At 42.2% G+C, this 24,947-nt stretch overlaps 1 long non-coding RNA gene across 1 annotated transcript; it reads right to left on the reverse strand.

Annotated features, from left to right (window-relative positions):
• Positions 1 to 933: 933 nt before the first annotated feature.
• LOC122917597 lies at positions 934 to 23,873 on the reverse strand. The gene is made up of 3 exons (XR_006386408.1): positions 23,507 to 23,873; positions 12,079 to 12,167; positions 934 to 987 (listed from the first exon to the last, which is right to left on the reverse strand). It is a non-coding gene; the product is annotated as an uncharacterized LOC122917597 (long non-coding RNA).
• Between the last annotated feature and the right edge of the window lie 1,074 nt (positions 23,874 to 24,947).

The raw sequence follows: 24,947 nt of genomic DNA on the forward strand, positions 1-24,947 counted from the left end.
GTGGTAGGGGGTTTGGCAAAATGGTGGCATCCTCACCGGACCTGACCTCTGCCCACCCCCCCCCAATAGTCTTTGCCCAGTAAACAACAGAACCTGGACCAGCGATCTCCTTCAGCCCTCACCCTTCCTCTTTTCCTCCTTTCTTCAACACTGTACGAACAAAGCCAGATGAAAACAACATTAGGGGCAACTCTGAAGAGAGGAAAATCATTTATAGTCCGAGAAGAGCACAAAAAAACCAGAGATAGGGAATTTACCCTCATTGTTTGGTTGCTTAGCGATAGGGCAGTGTTGAGAAATACTTAAGTAACCAAAGACACCTACCCACAGACGTATACACAAGTGTGCATGTAGGTACGTTTAGCTGGTAGTGACTAGTTGTCAAGAGGAAAAGGGAAGAATTTTGAAATCAGGTAAACCTGAACGGAATATAACCTGGCTACTTACTAGCTAAGCAATTATACCTACCTCACAGTGGTGTTCTAGAGATTAAGTGGGATTGCATATATGAGAATGCCAAAAGCAATGTCTGGCAAGCTGTGTGTGCTCAATAAATGAGTCCCCCCTTCCCTCCCTCTGTTCCTCCCTCCCTCCTTCCTTACTTTCCTACTTCCCTCCTCTCTCCACTGGCTTCCTCCCTGGCTAGCTTCCCAAGGTGCAAGCAAAGGGGAAATCATCCAAATTGCCCCAATTTCCAGATCCCAAGGGAAACGTGACTTCCCTCTGAGTCCCAATATTGGACAAGTGCAGACCATACCACAGTCCACTAATTTTGTACCCAAATACCACCAGGGATCATCCGTTCTTATGGAATTATTTAGATCCATTAGTCCACTCCCTCCTCTAGAGTCTTTCTTTTTATCAGTTAAGGGGGGAGAGAACGCTTACCCCAAAATCCAACCACTTTCATGTTATTAGTTGAGACTGTGTGCCCGGAGAGTCTCTGTTTGAGGGAACGTATTAAAAATCACGTCATAGCCAGAATGCCTAAGGGAGAAGCAGAAAAGAGTATTTTCTAATGGAGTATGGTCCTGACCCGTAACTTCTCAATAGGGAATGCTGTTTTCTTGGTATTTTGACCTTGTCAAAATGACTGATTTTTTTTTTTTTTTTTCCTCCAGAGGAGTCACTCTCTACCTAAGCTGTTTCTCTCAAGAAGTGTTTTTGGGACAACACTTCAGTGCATCTGGAAGCGTTCACTGGTGGCGGCGCCTTGTCCTGGCCTTCCACCAGTGACTTGTGGCTGGGACTCCTTCTCTTTCTTTCTCTCTCCCAGAAGCTGAACCAGGTTGTCACAGCAGCAGGCTAGCCTGTGACCCATGCCTGGGCCCCCAGCTTCCGTTGGTAAGAGAGTGAACACGTAAAAAATGTTCCCACCTTACACTTCCTTTTTCCCCGAGTCTTATTGTCTGTTCAACAGATATCCCATTTCCACATTTCACCAGCTTCCTGGACATTTTCCTGTGTTCGCCCAGCCTTAACAACCGGGAGAGGCGCTGATCCTGGAGCATATTTGGGGAGGGTGGGTGATCCCTACGGCCCCTCCCTAAGGCTTCCAGTCATCTCTTTGCTCTTCTCTCTTTTCCCCGGATTTCATCATGACGCCTCTACTACTTATGACAAGGATGTGGAAGACTGTTGGGTCTTTCTCCCTCTTCGAGTGTTCTAATTTCCACGTAGTATCTTTCTGTGAACTACAGAGAGAGTCTTCTATCCTTCCTTGAAGCACAACTTCTCACTGCCGATGGTGTGCTGTACCAGGTCCCGGGGCGGGGTGGGGGCAGTGAACATCCCGCAGCAGCAAACATAAGCACTGTGAATCCCCCAGTTCTGACAGGTGTGAGTGTTGCTGGGCCATTAGTCCTTTAGAGATGTCTGCTTAAAATGGAGGAGGCCACAAAGTGCGACATCAGGAGACTAACAGCCTCTGAAACCTTCCAGAGTCTTGTCTTTGATTCTTCTTGGGCTCAGGCAAAAGCCTGAGATTATGTTTCCTTATTTTGTCTTTGACCTACATTCTTCATCTACTCAGGCTTCATTGTCATACCAGCGGTAGGGGGACAAGTGGGTATTAGTGTGGAAATAGCAAACCCCGTAGAGCCTGGTAGGTCCTCTGTCCTTTGCTTGCCTTTGCTTCCAGTGGGCCAGCTTCCCTACTGAACCAGTAACTCCCCTTAGAGCTGCCTGAGAGCCTTGAAGTGGGCACTACTGCCCCCCACAGTCTAAATCCGGAAAAACTGCCCAGTCTCAATACCTGCCACTGGGTGCAAAGATTCCAAGTGACATCATTCTGAGGCGACGATGTAATTCACCTTCGTCACCAGGGAAAAATCCCAAGGGCTGTCAGTTTCCGGTCTAGGAGAAAGGTTTGCTCCCAGGTGCTAAGTGATAGCAGCTCTGTACTGACCCGATTCTACAGAACAAGAAACCTCCCAATTTAGGAGCCTTTGGAAAAACACTTCATCGTCTGAGGTGGCTCTCAGCTCTGGCTGCACATTAGAATCACCTGGGGAGCTTTAAAAAGTTGCCAGGGCCTGGGCCTCTCCTCAACCCAATTAAAAATCCAACTTTCCAGGGGTGTGGTGCGGCCATTGGTATTTTTTTTTTTAACGTTCCCCGAGGTGATTCTAGTGTTTAGCCAGGGTTGAGAACGGCTAATACGGCTAATATGTAGGTGGGAAGAACAGGGCATCGTGGTGAATAATGCTCTTTCCTTTAACGAATACGTAAAGAACTCCTACTACAGACGGTTTGCTGAAAACAAATAGATGAAATTGATGCAGCAACCCATGGGGAGCTCTTTGTTTCTACCCGGAGCTCTCGGGACAGGAAGTTCAAGCCCCAAATTCCAATTCAGGTCCTATCACTAATGAGGGGAGTGAACTTGGATAAGTCTCTGGACCTTAGTCTGCTCATCTGTAAATGGAAGTGTCTGGAAAGAAAACTATAATTTATGTTGGTGTCCTCTAGCCTTACGGTGTATTGCCAAACTCTCAAAAACCCATAAGCTTAGCCAGGCAATTACCAAATTCTTTTGGAGGCTGGCTCCCTCCACTCATGCGTATTACTGACAACCGTCCTTCTGATGTTCCACCAAATCCCTTTCCAAAAACCCTAAGTATCAGAGTGTTAATTTTTAAATAATACTGGGCTCCCTTAATTCTCTCCCCTGGTCTCTTACAAATTAGCGGATGAAGGGACTGGAGTAGTGGTAATGTCTGTGAGCAGTGGGTAATGACTAACAGAAGTTTATCCAGTTGGATAAATGTCTAGTGGATTGCTGCTGGGGTCAGTGTTAGTTCTGGTCTTAATTAACATCTTCATTAATAGTGTGGGAGAGGGAATAAACAATAGCTAATGATATTTGCAGATGGTAGTAAATTCTGAGGTGTTGCTACTACGAGTGAGAGCAGCAGGAGCCATGGGGATATCAGAGATGTGAACAAGAAGTGATTATAATGATGTTTGTTCTGGAAAAGGCAGAATGAAATGTTTCGGGGGCGGGGGGAGGCGGGCAATGACAAGGGAGACTGAGAGATGCTGAGAGAAATAAACAACGGCTATCATTTGTAACTTGGGTGTGCATTTGGCAAATGAGGCGGCCGATGGCCTCGCAACTTCTGTTGGGCACCCTGAGATGTTGTCCCGAACAACAACAATAATCATGACGCCGAAGATCACGGTAATAATACCCAACATTGACTCAGAGCAGACAATATGCCAGTCGGGGTTCTAACTGATTTCTATGGAGGCGATTTTTATTCCTGATATTTTAATCACCATAGAGTTCTCCTAGGCTCTCTAAAGATTCTGACAGCGGCCTTACCAGGATTCTTGGATTTCTAGGGGTGAAAAGACATATGAGCTTATGGGAAACTGAGGAGTATGAAGAGGTATGGGCAAGGAAAGTGGAGGATGTGACGTGGGCTCTTTCCCCAGGCTCTTGAGTAGAATTCTCTTTCCGCCATTGATTCTTCCTGTCCCCAACCCACCTGCCATCCTTTTCTCTCATGAAGCCATTGCTGGCTTAACATGGTTGGTGAGGGAAAAATCTTGCAAAATGGAGGAAGGAAGGAAGGAGGGAAAAGAAAGAGAAAGAAAACGAACGTGTCTTGCAGCCCTATCCCAAGTCATGAAGCAGTAGTAGCAGGAGGTGTTAAACTTCATACACTGCACAGATTTTCTTGTTTAACCTTTACATGTCTAATTGTCACAATGACTCTCTCTCTCATAGTTGTTGGCTCTCACTCCTATTAATGAAAGGAAAGACTCAGAGAGGTTAGGTCACCGGCCATGAACACACAGCCTATTGATCGAGTGGAGGTTCAAACAGCAGTTGGTTTACTCCTAAACCCATGTCCTCTCCAACCATGAATACATAATTTCTCTTCTTTCATTTCAGCCCTGCCTGGTTAATGACAACATACAGCCACGCATAGAGAGCCAGAAGGTAGAAATATTAAGAGGAGAATAAACACTGAGGAGCAGAGGGATAAAGGGAAAGTAGCCAGTATACGCATCCGCTGCCCAATTCAATGTGATTGAATTATTTATAATTATATTTTGAAATTAGGAAAAATGGAATTTGCAAACAAGAAAGGCTTCAAGACAATGGAACCCATAATAATGTGGATTTGACCTTGAGGGAATTTGGCAGAGAGCATTAGTATCTGAGACAAAAGTAAACTGAGAAGAAAAACATTTGAATGCTATAAAAGCCAAGACTCTTCTTGGCAAATGTGAAGCCCAGGGCCAGATGGATGCCAAAGGTCTTCAAAATTATATCAAAGGAGCTTTAGGAAGTTGGAAACATGTGGCCTGGGCGTGCAGCTCCCCCCCTTCCCCAACCTCACTCTGAAAGGGGGCTCCAAATGCCAACTCTGAGTTAGAATGAGGAACTGAGATTTTTAAACTGATGAAATATACATTTCAGAGTAGATACATAAAAGGTACAGTTCAAAGAATAAATATAAAGCAAACACCATTGTAAACATGACCCAGGTCAAGAAATGCAACATTCCCAGGACCTCAGAAGTCCCCTCCCTGATTTTTCTTGTGATCATTTCTTTGCTTTTATTTTTAAAGTTTTTTTTTTTATTTTAGTTTTAGCAGTTATGCAGGTCTGTTTTTGAACTTTATATAAATAAAATCATACTGTATGTATTCTTTCAAGACTTGCTTTTTTCTTTCAACCATATGTTATATGTAAAAGTAAACTACAGTACATTTAACTGCTCTACCTTTGCGGGGACTTTTGGTTATTTCTAGCTTGGAGCATTCAAGAACAATTTTGATGTGAACGTCCCATATACGTGACCTCATCATGCAGATGTGAGGGAGTTTCCCTAGGGAGGGGTGAGGAAGCTATCATCCTCAGGCCAAAGAGAACCCATTGCTTTTTGTATGACTTACCACCTAAGACCGGTTTCAGTGTTTTCAAATGATTGAGACCAAAAAGAAAAAAAAAAGGAAAAATATCTTATGATGTGTAAAGATAATATTAAATTCCAATGTCAATGTCCATAAGTACAGGTTATTGAAACACAGCCAGGTTCATTGTTTAAATATCATGGATGGCTGTTTTTGTGTGACACGGAAAGAGCTGGATGGAGGCATCCGAGACTCACTGTATGGCCCGCAGAGCCTTAAACCTGAGAGATATTCTGGGCTGTGTGAATGCACAGGCTCATGTTTGGTCCCTTTACAGAAAAGGACCCTGCTCTAGAGCATAGTCCTAGAAGGGAAATTATAAGGACCTTAAGTAAAAGAGGATGCTAAGTGAAAAAGTCAGCACAATGAGGGGTAACTTGCAGAAGTTACTATGAATCTGAGACGCCTTTCCCTCCCACCTTCCACCCGGGCTTCTCCCCACTCCAAGAGGTCAGTTGAAAGAACCCCTTTCCAAAAAAGTCAGATTGTCAGCTGGCAGTCAGTTACCGTAATATCTGATGACTATTTGACTTAACATCGCCACAACCCCACTCCAGGGTCCATGCATTTTAATAAAAGGTCTTTGTGTAAAAACGACTTTTAAGCCCAAATGAACGATGGCATTAAAATCCCACAGGTGTAATTTCCAGCTCCAAGTTGGAAGAGTGTCTGTCTGAGTAGATTCAAGATTTCTTAGAGAAAATTTGTTGAAAATCAAACCAAACGCCGGAAGAGTTTATCCAAAGAACAGGACAACAGAAGAGTTCATCAAAAGATAATATTTAAAAGATCAAATTTAGAGAACTAATTACTACTCGATTTCAAGTGTTACTATGTTAGAATAACTAAGACAGTGTGCTATTGGCATCAATCAATCAAAGAAATAGAATAGACCCACACATAATGGACAACTGACTTTCAACAAGGGCATAAAGGAAATTCAGTGGAGGAAAAAAATAGTCTTTTTAGTAAATGGTATCAGAAAAATTGAATATCCATGTGAATTTTCAGTCCATGCCTTGCACTATATATAAAAGGTATCTCAAAATGGATTGTAGACCTCAAAGTAAAACATAAAATTATAAAAATTCCAAAAGAAATAACGAGAAAAATCTTTGTCCTGTTGGATTAGGCAAAATGTCTTAGATATAAAACCAAAAGCATGATCCATAATTTTGACTTCATCACAACTCAATAATTTGACTCTTCAAAAGATATGGTTAAGAGACTGAAAAGAAAAGATATTGTTTGGGAGAAAATATTGCATATCAAATATCTGGTGAAAGATTTGTATCCACAACATGTAAAAAATAAAACTACAATAATTCAACAATCAGAAAGCCAACACCTCAGTTTTTTTTAAATTAACAAAATATTTGAACGGATGCTTTACCTAAGATCTAAGAATGTTAAATACACATGTAAAAAGATGCTTAACTCTATTAGTCATGAGGGAAACAAATATTAGGGAAACAAATAGTAAAATGGTAGTGGAACACACTACATTGCTATTAGAATGGTGACAAATTAAAGACTTGATCATACTAAGTTGGTGAGGATATGAAGGAACTAGAGTTCTCATATATTGTTAATGGAATTGTGAAATGGTGCAGCCATTTTGGGTAACCATTTGAGAGCTCCTTAAAAAGTTAAACCCTTAAAGAGATACCTGCCATGTGCCCAGAAATTTCATTCCTAGGTATTTACCCGAGAGAATCAAAAGCTTATGTCCATGTAAATTCCTGTACATCAAATGTTCATAGCACCTTTATTTGTAAGAGCCCCAAACTGTAAATTTGAATTGCCCATCAACAGGTGATGGCTAAATTGTGCCAAGCTATACAATGAACTTCTACTCAAATAGTAAAAATAAATGAACTACTGATATACATAACGACATGAATAAATGTCAAAATATGCTGAATGAGGGGCGCCTGGGTGGCTCAGTGGGTTAAAGCCTCTGCCTTCAGCCCAGGTCATAATCCCAGGGTCCTGGGATCGAGCCCCACATTGGGCTCTCTGCTCAGTGCAGAGCCTGCTTCTCTCTCTCTCTCTCTCTCTCTGCCTACTTGTGTTCTCTGTCAAATAAATAAATAAAATATTAAAAAAAAAATATGCTGAATGAAAGAAGCCAGACCAAAGAGGAGTACCTGTTGGGTGATTCCATTTACATAAAATTCTAAAATATGCAAACCAAGTTATAATAACAGACAGCAGATCAGCTAGGAGGGATTACAGAAAACCCCTCAAAGGTGATTGAAACATTTCCCATCTTGATTGTGGTGATGGTTTCACTAGCGTATACATATGTTTAAACTTAACAAGTCATACACCTTAAATATGTACCATTTATTATATGGCACTAAGAATTAATAAATGTGCTTTTAGAAACTCCCCAAAACATTACAACATTGAATGAGTGAAGTCGCAAGCTACAAAATAGGAGAGAAATCTGCACCAGATGGAAAGGACAAAAGTCTCACATCCTGAATGTATAAAGAACACCTACAAATGAATAAGAAAAACACAGGAAAGCCCAACTAAAAATGGGCAAAATATTTGAACAGACATTCCATCAAAGAAGCTGTCCAAATGGCCAATAAACAGATGAAAAGCAGCTAACCTCATCAGTCATCCGGAAATGCAAATTAAAACCACATCGAGATACTATACTCCAGAAACCGAAAAAAAAGACCAATTAAACAGTGTTGAGGAACATGTAAAACAACTAGAACTCTCATGCAGTGCTGGTGGGAGTGTAGATTAGTACAATCACTTTAAAAGATCTATTTGGCATTATGTATGAAAATTTGTCGTAGGCTACTTCATAACCCGGAAATTCTACTATTAGGCAAGAGAATGCCTATGTGTGAACTCTGGAGCACAGGTAGAAGTATGACCATCTCTCTGTTATTTGTATTGGCTCCAAACTGGAAATAACCCAGGGATTGTCAAAGAGTAGATAAACTGTGTTGTGTTCATAAAATAGAATCCATACTGCAAAATATCATACAATATACAAACATACATACAAAATATCATACAATAGACTCCAGACTGCAAAGGGAAGGGTGGAGAGGACATTTGTTATCTGCAATAGCAAGAAGGAATATCATATGAAATGTTGACCAAAGTAGTTCAGCCATAAAAAAGCAACTATCATATGCTTCCCTCTGTATGAAGTTCAAAACCAGACAATATAACTTTGTATGTTAGAATCAGGACTGTGGGTATCTTTGGGAGCGATGGTGGGGTTGTATTGGCAGAGAGCTGAATGTGGTTTCTGGGTTGCCAGCTCTTTTCCACTTCTTCATGTGTGTGGTGTTGACACGGATCAGTCCTCTAGCTGCACGCCTAGGATGTGCCCTTTTCTGCATGCATGCTCTAGAGAAGTTTGTTCTTTTTGTTCCTACATTGTGTGATTGGGCAGCCATTTATTCATTTCTCTAAAGCACAGGAAGAGAGACTGGGCAGTCACTGTATCTCACCCTGGAGGGATCCAAAGCATTAGGCCAAGGCTTCGGCTGCTTCCTTTCTCCTTGGGGACGAAGTCTTGGCCAGATGTCATTGTCATGCTATACAGTTGTCCTAAGGTTGCCCACATTATGGCTCCCTGTTAGGGAGATGTGAGGCCTAGAATGAGCCCTACAGGACGGAGGAGAGATTTCAAGGTTGGGCAAAGCCACTCCATTGAGGCTGGGGCATGTAGGGGAGAAGAAAAAATTTGTATGTAATTGGTTAAGACCCAAGGGTCTGGAGCCACCCTACCTAGGTTCAAATCCGGCCTCGGATACTTGGGAGGTATTGGACTTGGGTAAGTTATTTACTTCCCTATACCCTAGTTTTCTCATCTATCAAATGGAAATAATATTGTACCTGTACTATGGGGTACTGCAAAGGATAAAGCATGTTTAAAGGTTTTAGATCAATTGCCAAAGCTCCACAGAGCCCCTCAGAGGTTGCTCCCGTTCCCTATTTTCAGTAGATAGATACCCCTGATTTATTGCATGTAGCAAAACACTTTAACACTCCTCTTTCCCAGCTTTTGATAAACCCCCTATGCCAATTTTCTGGAATTCTCCAATCACCCTTCTGACTCCACAAAGAAACCTGACAGGTGTATGAATTCAGAGCAACACTACACAAGGCTTCTATTTCTGCTAACTCTTCCGGTATTTTCTTCCCTGTCTCCCATTTCCAGGTCTCTCTCTTCCATGCTAGAATATTGTCGGTTTTGTTCGCTTTGAACTCCTGGACACAGCAGGTACTTATTTGGTGCCTAAAGAGTTGCAACATCTTAGTCAATAGATGGACGACACTGTTTGTGTCAGTGGGTTCTGGAGAGTTCTCAGTTCTTATCATTTGGGTAGCATCGTTCCATGCCTGTCACTAACCAGCCCTTTGGACACTGTTCTTGACGACAGGAGCAACCTTCCGGTCCCACCTTGAGCCTCAACCTGCCACAGGGCAGGCATTCCGTAAGTGTGTAGGAAGGGCCCTTGCTCAAGCTACAATTATATTTCCCACTGTTCTAGAGAGTCTAGGAGTAAACTTTAGATAGAAACTACCTACCACAAACTTCAGACTACGCCACAGCCTCCTTCAACTTCATCTCTGCATGGGGGAACTCAGGACCTCCATCTTGCTTTTTAAATTCTAATTGCAAATAAAGGCTATATGCCAGGCCCAGTGGCACTCGGAGGAGCCCTGACGTTTGGTCATTGTCACAGACAATGGTAGCTCTTGTTGACCATCTCTCACCACATCCGAAGGACAAGGACAGAGACAAATAATAACCTGATAATCAGGTTCAAGAAATATTTCTTGTGAAAGGACTCCATTTCAGACACATCTTGACGTATTTTGACACATATTTTGACATCCGAGATTTTTTTGATTCCCAAACAACAATGAAGCAGGTACTTTAGATGTTTATGCTCTTTTTGAAGATCAGGCAAGCTTGGCTATGAATTATTACATGCCTTTCCCGGAATCACATAGCTTTCGAGTGACTAGGTCAGGATTTGAATCCCAGCCCGTGGGGCGTCTAAGTCCAATTCTATTCACTTCCATTCCTCTATTCCATTCCTTCAGAAATGCTGGAAAATGAAGATAATCTTGTTACATTCTGTCATGCCTTGTTTGCGCCCTAAACTGGTTTGCCCAGCTTGAGAGGTTCTTTCATCACCACAGGGTATTGAATGAATCATAGCTATATCCAAAACTCAAATCCACATTCAAAGGAGGAAGATCTATCCCATTGATAATATTTAAAAGAATGTGCCTCGAGTTCTAAAGGCAATTTCAAAAGAAGAGTGATAAAAATGCTTTAAGGAATACTTGCAAAGCTTTCCAAGGCCCACTCCTATAAAGGGGTCACACTCCCCTGGGTGGTTACAGTCTTGCACTAGGTCCTTGCTGCAGGTACCGGTCAGCTTTGGCCAGAGGCTTTGGAAATAGAAAGCCCTGGTTTAGGAGTCCCATAACCTTTCACGGTTACTCACCTCCCTGAGCCTCAGGCTCCTCATCTTTAAAAGAGCTGAGACCATGGAGGTGACCTACTGAGCACAGAGCAGAGCCATGGTTCGATCTGAGTACGCGGTAATTATTATCACTTGTTATGACACTCATTTTAACCTAAGGTTGGGGAAAATCTTTGCCCTAGGGGAGATCTTGCTTAATTAAGGTGCTGCCGTTGGTCACAGCAGAAGAGAAGATCCAGCTTGTAGGTAGTCATGTAAAATGCGCTGGAAGGAGCCTGCATCTCTGGACTGCAGGGAAACCTGGCCTATAGGGTCTGGCTTCCCATGTGCACAGGGGTGTGCCCACCTGCTCAACTAAGATGGTGTGCTGGCCATGAAAAAGGGCCATGAAGATCACTTATGTGAATGAGCCTAGGGCCTGATCAAATATGAAGCTCTTCTGTGCCTTTCCCCATGTACGTAATGTATGAACTTCTCGGTTATTTCCTGTTTTGACTGTGACGTCGTATGTGAGAGGTGTTCACTGATGTCCATTTGAGAGAAGAACCTAGAGAGTCCGGTCTGATGAATGAAACACTATAAGCAAACTTCACAGGACACCAACAGCAATGATAATGTGGCAGTCCCTGTCATCAAATCCTATGCCTGGGCAAATTTCTAACTGCCTACAATAACGTAGAGATCAGGCATTCCTAGACGGTGTACATGTTTATTGTATTTCATGAAACCCATCCACAAACCATAGCTTACAATGATTCATTTTTACAGACTTGTGTAAAACTTTCCAAAATCTTGACTTCGTTTCCAAAAAAGCTCTTAGTTTTACCATGTGTCCTGATTCAACATTCAGAAAATACAGTCGCTGCACCCATCGGGGAGTTTTAGATTTTCTAGAACAGTGGTTGTCTACTAGGGTAGGGACAGAACATCACACCTTTGTGAGATATATCTGATAGGAATACTGTAAAGTATTTTACCAAGGAGAGCAGATTTGACATTATCTCTATAGAGTATTCAGCTCCCTTGACTTGCATTCTGACATTTTTCTTTTTAAAGAGAGAACAAACACTGAGTATGGCCAGGATTTATGGGGGTTCAGGTGTCTGGCTCTTGGACATCAAATGTTAATTACGACCTGGAGCACAAAAAGTGGTGAGTGGCCTACCTGGGATTCGGCATATAAAGGAGCTTGAGGTCACAGTAGTTCTGGTGGGTTTGTCATGAGGAATCACAGGACCCCACTTCTCACATGCTCTGAAATAAACATTAATAAAAAAGAGCCCTTGCTTAGAGTGAGGGCCTCTTCTCTAACAGCAGCAGGGCTGTTAATTCGCCTCATAGCCTAAACCAAATCATTATCTCCCTGAACCTTGTTTTGATTTCTCATCTATAAGAAGAGCAGTTGGTTTAGATTAAGGGTTGTAAACTCGTGGGTGTGAGAGGCAGCGGGTAGACCCACATGAGGAAAGCGGGCCAGTGGAATGCGACAGGGGGCCCAGGAGATCAGGCCCTATCTAAAGGGGACAGCGACTCTGCCCCAACCTTTTAAATGAATTCCAACATTCAAAAGATAACAGGGCAAAACGCGGGATGCTGCCAGTTTGGTTTTCTTCATCTCTTGTCTAGAACTCCTCAGAGTCTCTTCTAAGTTTCAGCATCTTAACAATTTTGCACCCTTTCGCTAATATCAAGGATAGGAATAGAAGGTTAAATGGAAGAGTTGCGGAACAAAATTCTACCGACCTTACGATCTTATAACTCTGCCAAGTAATATACAAGCACAGAAGCAAATACTGAATTGAAATATATGCAAATGAAACAGGTTTTTTAGGTGATGGTACTGGGGGTGGATGTCACTTACATTTTGCTAATTGTCCACTTAAAGTGTCTCTACTCTTGAAAAAAATAAACCAAGGGTCTTACTCTTGTTTGCTTGTGTAATAACAAGAAACATGTGTAATAACAAAAAAATTAAAAAGATAATGGTGAAAGTAATATTGAGGGCAGTTCAGAATGGTGCCTGACCTGAAGAGAAAATGGGAGGGGTTGTGATATTAGGTATGTTCTTGAAACTTGTATTTCTACCCTGGTCTGTGTATTTGCTTGTCAACCATCCTTAAACAATAAGCTGTTAAGACAGTGTTAATTTCACATAGGTAAACCCTGGGCGCCAGAGTTTTTCCACCTAATATTGCTCCTCTTTTTTCCCCCCTGTTGTTTATAAAAACACTTCCCACATCATGAAGAATAGTGGTATCAAAAGTTTCCTGACTTTGTTAGCTTGGCTTTTGTGTGCATTATTCGAGGGTTTGGTTTTGTTTTCAGTGGGTGGGTGGGGAAGGGCACCTGACTTATCTTCCCTAATTACATTTTTCTTTGGTTTCTATCCACACTATTCTCATTCTACAAACTCACATCAACTACCTGTAAAGTGAGCAAAAAAACCAAAGGTGGTTATTTAGTGTGTTTATTTGAAGGCTTTTAAGATAACCCAGGGGAGGTTTACTCTTTTTTTGACTAATGTAGAAGAGAATATTAGCACAAAGCAGTGGAAGGCCTTTGTACCATAAATGCAGAAATCTTCAAAAATGTATTCATCCTTGTACTGGAGTGCCCAGCCCCAGGTCGAGACCCACAGGAAGCATGTGATACATGTTTGTAGAAGAATTGCATTCTTCCTCTATGCCTCTAGGCTGTATCAAGGCTTTCTTAGTTACAGAATAAAGACACAAAATGGGTTTATTGATCTTCTTTACTAGTGGGCAATTTGAAACGATGTCGCCATGTTCTAGATATGCCAAGAAGCATGTTTGACCCTGAGGACAAGTAGCCACAGGATGTGGACACAGGGGGCTTGACTTTCGTTTTCTTCTTGAAAATGGCCCACTGAGCAAGAGTCAGGATGGTCCTTTGCCAGGACTATACTGAAGGATCAGTAGACTGTCTAGCGCTTTCTTACATCCTGTTGCCTCGCTGATTTCTGGATTGCCAGATGCTTCTGTTTTTTGAAAATGGTTAAAAAAATACCTTAGTGATTCTGTTGTTTCAGAAGCCTTACATATGGCACAAAATATCCCGAACATTTTTTGAGAAAACACTTGTGTTTCCTTTGCTCAATTTAATCATCATTACAGCCTAAATTCATTCAAGTTTATTGTTTTCTTTTTATGGGCATTTTGATGGTTGAAACTAAAGTTATATAAAAGTGTGAGTAAGCAAGATAGGAAGATTTAACTGCTCCTCGCTTTTCTTTCCTAAAGTAAGTCTTCAGAACGTAAGTAGGCTAGGGAAGGGTGGATACTTCAAGAGTTGAGAATTCACAACGATTGCGATAAAAATGGTGTTTTCAAAGCTGGGAGACATCCTTGATTTATCACCCTTGAATCGGAGAGCAAATTTTTCACACACTGAGTCATAACTAGAAGCTTTTTCTTCCTTTTTTTTCCCCTTTTGATAAACCACCTCAACCTGCTCTCGAAAACCCCTGGTTCTTGTACAGAATGAGTCTAAGTCTGTCTCTGTTTTGCCTGTGAAATTTAACAAGACCATGGCCGGGGGTTGGGGAGGCTATGAGCCATACCACCATCTCAGGTTTTTGATGACACCACAAACCACTTGAGATTTATTTTGTTAGCAGATGTCATCAGATACATGTGTGCACAGGTGCAGCGTGCAGTTAGTGAAAGAAGGAACACTGCGTGCATTTATTTTTGTACCCATACTCTCAATGGTTAGAAAGGGACCTGGTGTGCCTCTCTTGGGCAGTGTGGGGTTTCGACTCCATGGCAAGGGCTTATCTAGTGATCTCTTGAAGTTTCTTCCCCAGATATAATTCTATAGGATGAGCAACTATGTCTTGTGGGAAAGACGCTGTGTTTATTTTTTATAATCAATGTCTGGAGAAGGGGCACAATGGATTATAGTTAAAGACTGCTAGAACCAGTAGAAAATAAAAGTAATTACCAGAGGTGGTTGTTTATACTTGGGTGTTCCACTTCTACAACAATATACCAGATACGCGTCCTCCTTTCCTCAGTAGAAGTTGTACTAAGACAGCTCTCATCTACAGAACTAAAACAAAGTGCCCAAACTTGGCACTTTACACATATCCTACTTGAAGACTCCCTAAATATTTTTAGATAATTAAGGAATATTTGAAACTATTTCCTGGAGGCAATAGGCGATATGAATGCTTACACAGGTTTATACATCACGCAGTTTTTAAATTCTAAAAAACATTATCCAATTGTTTGAAAAGATGGTGTGTTTTATTTAGCATCATGTCTTGAGTATTCCACTATCTTTATTATATAAATTAAGTTTGCATACATGCTAGCATAATAACGGACTAAATATAATAATCTAATAAGTTAGTGTGTGCCCTTTAATAATAAAAAATAATAGAAATAAAAACACTTCCTATATTTTTGAGAAATAGTGATAAACACCTTTGGGATAATGACTGAAAATTACTGGTTTAGATGGGGTAGAAGAATTACTTCAATTATGACATAAAGCATTGTAATAATGCATGCTTTTAGAAATAATTATATAGTGATTATTCTCAAAGATAAACACATGCAGATGTTGTAGTACATTAAAAAAATTTCTTAATTTGAAGAAAACATACAGAAACTGCATTACCAGTTAGTTGGCTTTAAGAAGAACCAGAAAATCTAAAGTATCAGTATACTCACGAAGCTTCTAGTTAGTTCTAAGAAATCAATTGTGCCTGCAACTGAAGGCAGAAAAAAATTAGCTTTTCTACTGGAATCACTTCAGTTAGATATGCCAGAGGGCCAAAATGCCTGAGTAACATTGGACAATCCTTATTTTTAAAAAATGATGAGTTATTATTTCTAGACAAATTAATATAAAAAGGTACGTGATCTTAATTATATTCTAGGAAAGGTTTTTAACCAAGATAATTTTAATTTTTAAAAAGTACTCCCCAATTTCTATATATTGATTTATAATGCAAAATATGAAAACTGGAAAATCAACCAATTGTGTAGATTAGAAGACTATTAACATTAGCCAAATAAGAGACATAGGAACAACATACCACTGAGGTGACTACAAATTAGTGCGTCCGATTTCTCTAAGACATGATTGGAAAACAGTTTCCTCATTTTATGAGCAGTGGCTATCATTTACTTATCATATGTGTACATACTTGACAGACAGAAGAGTCATCGGTAGAAGAATAGGTATTATAAGCGTCACATGTCAGAAGAAACAAATTACATGCAAATAAAAAAGATAATCTATGAAAGACTGAACATGACATACAATGGTAAATTCTATTACTAAATAATATGCTCAGGGAGAAATCCTCTGACAGGTGACACTAACTCCAGATTCATTCAAGTCATCAGTAGAAAAGCTCAGGAAATCCTTCCCTCTTCCCTTTTCTATTCCTTTCACCATTTCATCCCTTTGGATATTTCTTAAACAAAACTGGATTCTTCCTGTAATATTATTTCTCTTTTGAATGAAAGATGTTGGGAAGGATTGGTAACTATGAAGTCCACTATGGACTTCAAATAATCGCAAAAGAAAACCTTTCGGAGGCACACTTCTGTACAAAAGTTTTAGAATTTGGTAACATGGCCAATTTAAATACTCCCTTTGCATGCTCAACAATTTTTTAAAGTTTAGCTGCATTAAATTTTCATATTTTATATTTGGTTCCTTAAATGTGATTTACTTCACCATGAAACTACTATTAGGAAATGCTAGAATGGAAACAGATCTGTTTGTTACCCACTTGAATTGACTGCCTGAGAAGACTGAATTATGGCTACACTAGCTGAGTGGTTAAAATTACCTAACTTGGATCAAGATAGACGTTAAAAATTAATTTTCCTTGGGAAGTTATAGCTGAGTGTGGAGAGACATGCATACATAGATGTATGTGTACATGTTTGTAATCCCATCCTCAACTCCCTTCCCAAAGTTATATAGAAAATACTATGCTAGTTTTTCTTAGAGGGGAAATTGGGATCTGTTAAACCTTTGGTTTAATAACCTGTCTTTAAATTTGGTATTTTCTGAAATCCAATGGGGTCAATATAATTACTACTTTTCTGCTTATTATCATTAACATAGGTATGTATATTATTCACATACAGCCAAGGATCTATATAATGTGTGTGTGTATTAGAAAAAAACGCTTTTTGGGGGGTGATGAGGCCAAAATATCTTCCTTGTTTTATAATGTATATTGTAGAAACCAAGAACCTGAACACTGTTGTTTAGGTTCTCTTGGACTTTGAAGGTTAACATAACTGGGATTAAAATACTGCCATGCTCACATTTAGTGGAGAGATAAGAACAATTCATCGGGAGCTATTCCGGTCCCGCTGGTAATCACATAATTGAACAGGGATTTTAAAGGATATTTGAAGCCATTGTCTGTTGTGCAATTACATAATTAGTCAAAATCTCTGTAATAAAATCTTTTCTAAACACACGTGGGTTAGTACCATGTAAATTTCGGGTCAATGTTATATTTCTACTTCTAATACTTCGATTTTAAATTAGAATTCCGTAACAACTTAACCGTGAAGCACGTTACCGCCCCACAGACGCTTAAAATGAAAATAACTGGATTACTTAAAAACTAAGCAAAACCGCTACATATATTTAACTTAAAAACAAAAACAAAAACAACTCATCAAATCCTCTTTGTTTACGAACATTAACTGTCTACCAAAGCTCACCTAGAGTGTTTACTTCTGGGGCCCCAAAGGTGGTGTTATTTCTTTGGTGCTAATTATTTTTTGCACCTTCCCCTAGATTATTGACATTCGCAGGGATGCATACACAGAGAAGTCAAGAGTGCCCTCTTTTCTGGTGGGTTTGTTGTAATGATAACGCCTGGCCGGGAGGCACATTTCAGAAGTCCTGTTACACGAAAACAAACGCGGCCTTGCGAAGTTGACCGAGCAACGTGGCGGGAAGTAAGGGAGTACCACCGACTCCGTAAGCATCGCTCGTATTTGGTGAAGAGTCTTGCGCCGCAGTTCGGCCCCGCACCCCTCTCACGCATGCCGGCGGGGAGGCCCCGTGACCCGGGGAGCACAAAGGCGCGCGGAGCGGCGCGGCGCGGCCCCGCAGACAGGCGCGCCGCCCTCCTCGCCCGCCCTCGCCGCGCTCCTGCTCCTCCCGGGCCGCACAAAGAGCAGAACCGCCACTCGCGAGGGGCGCCCGCGCCGCGCAGGCCGCCACACCCACTCGGGCCCGCTCCCGCCTCCGCCGCCGCCGGCGCCCTGATGAATATGCATCGCCGCGCGCCCGCCCCCGGCTCCTCCTTTCGGCTTCCTTCCCGCCGCCAGGCGGAAGCGAAGAGCCGCGCTTCCCGCGCGCCGGGGCGGTCGGGGCGGGGCGGGGGCAGGGCGGCCCAGGAGCCGGAGAAAGAGAAAGGCTGGGAGGCGGCGGCGGGACGCGCGGGGCCCGGGCGCGGAAAGGGTGCGCGGGTGGGTGGCGGTTCCGGGGCAGCCCCGCCGCCGGCCAGGCCAATCCGAGAGCTGGGAAGGGGCGAGCGCGCGACCCCGCGGCCGCGCCCGCTGCCCCTGCCGAGCGCGCCCGGGCCCGAGACGGGAGGCAGCCCCCACCCCTAGAGCGGCCCTGCTAAAACAACAATAAAACCCACCGAACACGCACACACATAGACACACACACACAGACACACACACACAGACACACACACACACATCGCTCTGGACGGCGTTCAAGTTAACCACGAGAAACAGACTTCAGCAAGTGAGAGGAAGGAAAACGGGATATCCAGACTGAGGGGGCTGCTTGCTTTTAGACTTGACTTTTTCTTCTGGGGCCAAGAACTGGGGCATTGCAGAAATAATAATTTTAAAAATAAAAGACTACTCCCGGATTGCATTTTTTTTTTTTTTTTTTTTACTAAGCACAAAAAGCGACACCCAAACAACCCTTGAGAAAATCCTCAAATCTGTACCTGAAACACGTGAAGTCCGCGGCCCAGGGTTCTGTTGCAGACTCAAGATCTCTTTTATTTAATGCAATACGGTGCAATGGTATGTGGCTTTGAATGATGGGTTTTATTTGCTCGTCTTGTTCGTCCCTTGCACCCCCTTCACCCCAAACACAGTTTTCTTCTCCCCTGTTTGTGCATTGTGAAGTGACTGTTTTATACTTAAATGTCATCTGCTTTATAGGTTGAGCTATAGGGCTGGATTTTCAGGCCAATGCAAATATGTATTTTATTTTATTTTATTTTTTTAGCCTTAGCAACTTTACTATATGTGTCACACTTTTATGGCGGGAATCAGTGGATAACATTGTGAGCCCAAACTGTGAAATGTAACATTTTCCCTGTTTAATTCCCTACTTCCTCCTCCTCCCAAAGCCGGAAAAAATTCCTGTGCAAATGATATTTTAGTTGTACCCTGTAGTCCATTCTGTCTTTTCATAGCATTCTTTCCACCACTTCAAGGCGAATGTGCACAGCTTTGTTACATATTCTCATTTAAAAGTGCATTTGAAAAAAAAAATAAGTGAAGGTAGTAGTATTTATTTAGCTCTGGTTGGTGTGTTAAGAGTTTTTAAAATCAATATTCCCAAGTTTAGTCCCCCCCCCCCATCCCTTCTTGCCCCTGAAGTTGCAGGATCAAATTGTTAGTCCTCCCACACCTCCCTCCCCGTTTAAAAAAAGATTATGATGGATTTCTTCCCGCTCCTAATACTTTTTTTTAAGTCCCGCTGTTTTTGCTCTAGGATTTTTACCCCTCTAAGAGTGTGTGTGTGTGTGTGTGTGTGTGTGCGCGCGCGCGCGCGCCTCCCTTTTCCCTTGTGCTCTCTTCGCCAGTACGTCTGGGACACATTTTAATGCACAATATCCCATCCATTAAGTTGTGGTTGAATGCGGAGTGTGTGAGGACTTGGCAGCTTTCAGGTTGAAGGGGGCGGGGAAGCCAGTTTCGACTTTGACACAAGATGCCGAAGTGGTGTGATTGGAATTATTATTAGGGCTGTGAACATGGCCATCTTCTCCTCCGGTTAGAAGAACTGCCATTGAACTTGAGACGGGACAGACAAGATCTCCAAGTCCCGCCCCACCCTCACCCGCCCAAGTACAGTAGCTGGCAGGGAAAAGGCGCCAAAATACACAAGATTAACTCTAACGTTCTTGGAATGAATCTTATAGCACCATCCTTTGTAATTTTAATTTTCCAACAGGCGGGAAAAAGTTAACTTTTGAACCCATATTGAACAGACATTTAAATCAGCTCTAAAATGGAATAAATCCAGAAAGCCATACAGGCATGCTTATGTGGTTAGAAAAAGAATGCACGTGTAAATAAGCAGGGTGCATGTGTGTATCTGACTGGGGAGTTCAAGATTTAATCAAAATCAGAATTATAGTGACTTTTGAGTACCTTTACTTGTATGGGGGTGGGGTGGGGGAGTTAGGATCCTGAGGCTAGAAAGCTGACCTTTAAGCAGCCTAAGTAAAAACTGCAAAGAGTTGTGAAACACAAAACGTTGTGGTTTCCAGTTTTACATTTGAGGTTTGATGTTTTCATTTAATGGTATGAGAGATGGAGAAAGCTCCAGTGCTGAAAAGTCCCTATTAAATCATACGTGGGCAAAGGTCAAGCACTCCAACTCACTGATACAATATACTGCAGATTCTTGCCTAACTGATGGGGAGCATAAGAAAAAGTGCTTGGGCAATAAAAGTATTAGAAGGGTAATTATCGTCGTGGTTGGGACTGCATTCTTGTGCACTGGGAAAAGGTTTTTACTGGCCCCGATGAATTTTAAAGCTGAGTATTGTTGAAAGCTGTTTTAATAGGAAATTGATTAGCTGAGTGTTTCATACAATAAATGGTGACAGTTTCATTGTTTGATGTCCAAAATAAATTCCTTTTATTCTTTAGCAGACATAGACATCTTTTAATTTTAATATGATCAGACTGAACAGCAGTATAATTATGAGTGAATATGATGTCATGAACATCTGTAACCTTGCTTTTAGAGTTTGTGACATCACATGATTTGACAATTTTATTGCTTTGAAATTTATTAACTTTCTGTGTTGTTAAAACATTTCAGAGATGAAGTTTACTGAACATATATTTTGTGTAGGCCCAATAGTTTGTCTTTCTCTTTGTAATTACACAATTGTTTGTTAAATTTTTAATTTGAAAGTTAAAATGCTCAATTCTGTTGTCATGTGTTATTTTGATTTTGAAACAGAATGGCAGTTTTCAAAGGAAGAATTAGAGAAATGGGTGCAAAAAGTTTGAGTTTCTTTGCAGTACACCTTCTATACTTCTTAATATAGAATGTAAAGACTCCTTATCCAAAATAAGGATAAAGCTTAAACACCTCCTTAAAACTGATCTGTTTTCCTGTCACATTGGCGTATGTAGATAAGTAACAAGAAATCAGTTTATATGTAGAAATAAAATGATAATATAGTTTTACTTTAAAGGTCAGCTGTTTTGAAAAACGACTATAAGTACATTCTCAGCCTCAGCAGAGAAGAGACTGCAAGGAACTTTTGAAGAACTGTGAGTGAAGCAAGGCAATTATTACCATGATTTTCAAGGTTTAAAATAAATCATGCAAAAGTTTCAGGCAACTGCTGACTTTGTAATCCGGGAGCAAATGTCTTCAGAAGTTGGGACTCTCTGCTGATGAACTCGTTTCATCTCTGGAGAGAAGTGGAAACCGGCTAACCTTAATAGAGGAGTCTGGCCTAGTGACTGTTCACATTCGGTCGTAGCTTTTAAATGTGCCCGAAATGTAAGCACACTTAGTGGGATGGCATTTTTTTTTTTTTTAACAGTCGAGTACAGGCATTTCAGCAGCGACATTATTAACAGCGTCATTTTTCTCATTTAGTTTTGTCCTCAGGGGACACCAAACAGCTCCCAGAGGAGGGAAGAAAAGTCCATGGTTATTTATTCCTTTCAGTGAAAGGCAAAGCGCTGGCAGTGGGGGGGCGGGGGTGGGGGAGCTAACCAGTTGTGAATTTTCTACGAGGGAAAAATTGCTACCCTAATTTGACAGTTAGTAGTTTAAGGGCTGAGAGAGCTGGGCATGATTCTGTAATTCCCATCAAGTGCAGGCAATTTCAGTACTTGTTGGTTGTTTATATATGTGCTTTTGAGTGGATTTTTTGGTGTTCCCCCTTGTGGATATGAAATTGTGTTTTCTGGGCTACACGCATATAATTTTTGTAGTTCACCTGGAAGGATAGGGCCCTGGGCCTGGTGTGGTGAATACTTGCAGTTTTGCAGGCCTGGGTCCTGGGGTCAGGAGGTCAACTGTCTCTTTTGTATTTAGTTTTAAAATATTGATATTGGCGAAGCAGCTAGGGTGTGTGGTTGTTGAGCTTCCCCTCAAATCACATTCAAGAGCTAAAAAAAAAAAAAAAAGTCATGGGGGTATTGAAAATGACAGCTTTGTTAAGCTCCAAGAAACCTTTCCCTACACTGCCCAGGATTTGCAACCTGTCACTGAGTTTCTTTAGAAGGGGGAAGGTTTAAAGAAAATCAATATTGATAGATACTTGAGATGTCAAGTCCCTCTGGAGGTCAGTGAAAGGCTCCAATTGGGTAACTTGCTTAATTTTTCAAATATACGATTGAGTTTTGAAAAATCCTGTCTCCAGGAGCACTGGCATTCCTTCTTGACAACACACTGTCAGCAAAGACACTTTTTTCCCCTCTAAGGTGGCAGAGAATAAGTGATCTAGGGAGGAGATCTTTAATAATTCTGAAATATCAAATATTCCGGTTGCCACAAGAGGCTTTCACTTCTTTCTAGCCTTCAAACCAGATTTTGGGGTGAATGCGATTGGCCAGTCATTACTTTCAGTGTGAGAGAGAGAAAAAAGAGGGTTTAGGGAGAGGTAAGTATCAAGTCTAAGAAGTGTTTGGCCCATTTGGATAGTCTCAGAAACTTCTCAAAGATACTTTAGCACCACTCTTAATACCATGGAACAGACATGCAGGAAAAAAGGGAAGGTAAATAAAATGCATGTATTTTCTCACTTTCTCTTTCTATTTTTCTACCTGGAATTTAAAAGATTGGTACTTTTAAAATCCAAGATAGTGGATGAGTATGCTGAGAAGCCAGATGTCCCACACCCCCAAATCTACCAGTCTGTCTTTCCAAAGTCTCCCTTAAAGTTCATCTTGGGAGGCCTGCAGTGTGACCTTGACATGGGCTGGACAAGAAGCAGTGTTTTGGAGGTGGGGGGGGGTGTCAGCCAACCTGTGCATGGTTCCGAGGCCTGAGTGTCCAGTTAAAGCCATATGAACTGAGCACGCAGGAAGCCCTTCCAGGATGTCTCTGTTGCTCATTCTTTCTCCCCTTTTGGTTTACCCCATCTCACCATTACTCCTTTCTCAATTTTACTCAAATTACTCCTTTTCTTGGAAACAAATCAAAACTCAAAACTCCCAAGCATCCTCCATGCTCACCAGACTGTCCCCACCCACAAGCGCTCTACAAACAGGGAGCACCTGAGAGAGATTTGAACCCCTCAGTGCTAGGCCTGGGAAGCCCCAAACATCTCCACTTGTCTGGGTTCTTACCTGGGTCTGTCGCTGCTTCTTCACCCTGCTGCTGCTGTAGATTTGCGGGCTCTTCTGTGTAACAGTTGTCAATTATTCGCTTTTTGTTTTTAAGCTTATGAGAAACTTTTGGATGCAATCTGGTTTGGGTGGCAGAGGGAAATGATTTCTGTTGGTAAGGGAAACTAACAGGAGAGGAGGGGTACGTTGTCTGCAGACACTTGCCCAGGGCTCAGCCCTGGGCCTCTTTTGCCAGGGGACAGCGGCTGGTTCTGGGATCTCTGGCTGAAAGGAGCCTTCTCTGGGTGCCAGGATTTCACTGGGGGTGGTGTGGTGTGGAGGGAGGGAAGAAAGGAGGGAGGGAGAGAAAGAGAGAGATGGGCTCCGGATTTTTAAAGAGACCCGAAATAATGGCTTCTGTAAGAGTCCAGGCATTCAAAGAGGTGTGTTCAAGGACATGAGTGCATTCGTGCCAAGGGGAATGTCTTTTATGGTAAATTAACTCCGGTTAAATTGAATATTTGTTCAAAGGGAAACTCCAGTAGTTAAAGCTGGTATTATCAGTAGCGCTTCCCCGCCCCCTCCCCTCAGACTTCGCTACAAGGGTGAGAAGAGGGAGGCAGCATAATGTGCAATACAAAAGTGATGCTTTGGGGGTTTTATTTTTAATCTGAGATTGCCTAAAAATTTCTGAGAGAGAAATGAGTATTTATTTGGATTAATCCCGACTGTCACCTCCCTCCTTTCATCTATAAAGACTGTCAACTTTTTCTTGGATTTTCAAAAAGAAGAAATGACCCACACAAAGGAAATTAACGTCGTCAGAACGCTGACTAGAGGATTTGCCTGGGGTGGGGTGGGGGGAGCAGGGAGGCTCCTCCTAGTGGTGTGTGCCCTGAAGGGTTAACTCGAGGGAGTTCTCGAAATTTCCCTGACTTTACCTGTCTTCCCAGACCCACCGCTCCCCCTCTCTCCGGCCTCCTCAGTTCCCCGCCCCCCAGCGCCTTTCTTCTTTGGGCTCTGGGTTTACGGGGGCTGCAGCTGGTAGACTTGGCAAGCTGGCCTCATTAAGAGCGCTCTTTGAAAACGGACTGTGTTTGAGCATTTCCCTAATGAGGACAGGACGGGGTTAAAAAGTGACCATTTCATGGTTGACTTGAACCTGCCTACTTTTCTTGATGTGTCGTTGTGAAATGCTTGATGTGGATAACTCCCACTTGGTGAAGGAAAAAGTCACTGGTTCCTTCAGGTCCGCTGGGGGGACGGGAAGGGGGGGACGGTGGGCAGAAGCGGGAGAGCGAGAGAAAGGAGAAAGTTGAGGAAGAAAACCGGGAGAGAGGGAGAGAAGAGGGAAGGAGAATCAGAGAGCCCTGCCAGACCCCAACAGCACCGTTGGGAGCAGGGGCTGCCCCGCCCTGGCGCTGGGGCAGTCGAGTCCCCTTCTTGGCCCCGACCGCCCCGG

Source organism: Neovison vison, chromosome 9 (assembly GCF_020171115.1).
Source record: "Neovison vison isolate M4711 chromosome 9, ASM_NN_V1, whole genome shotgun sequence".
NCBI classification, from domain to species: Eukaryota; Metazoa; Chordata; class Mammalia; order Carnivora; family Mustelidae; genus Neogale; species Neogale vison.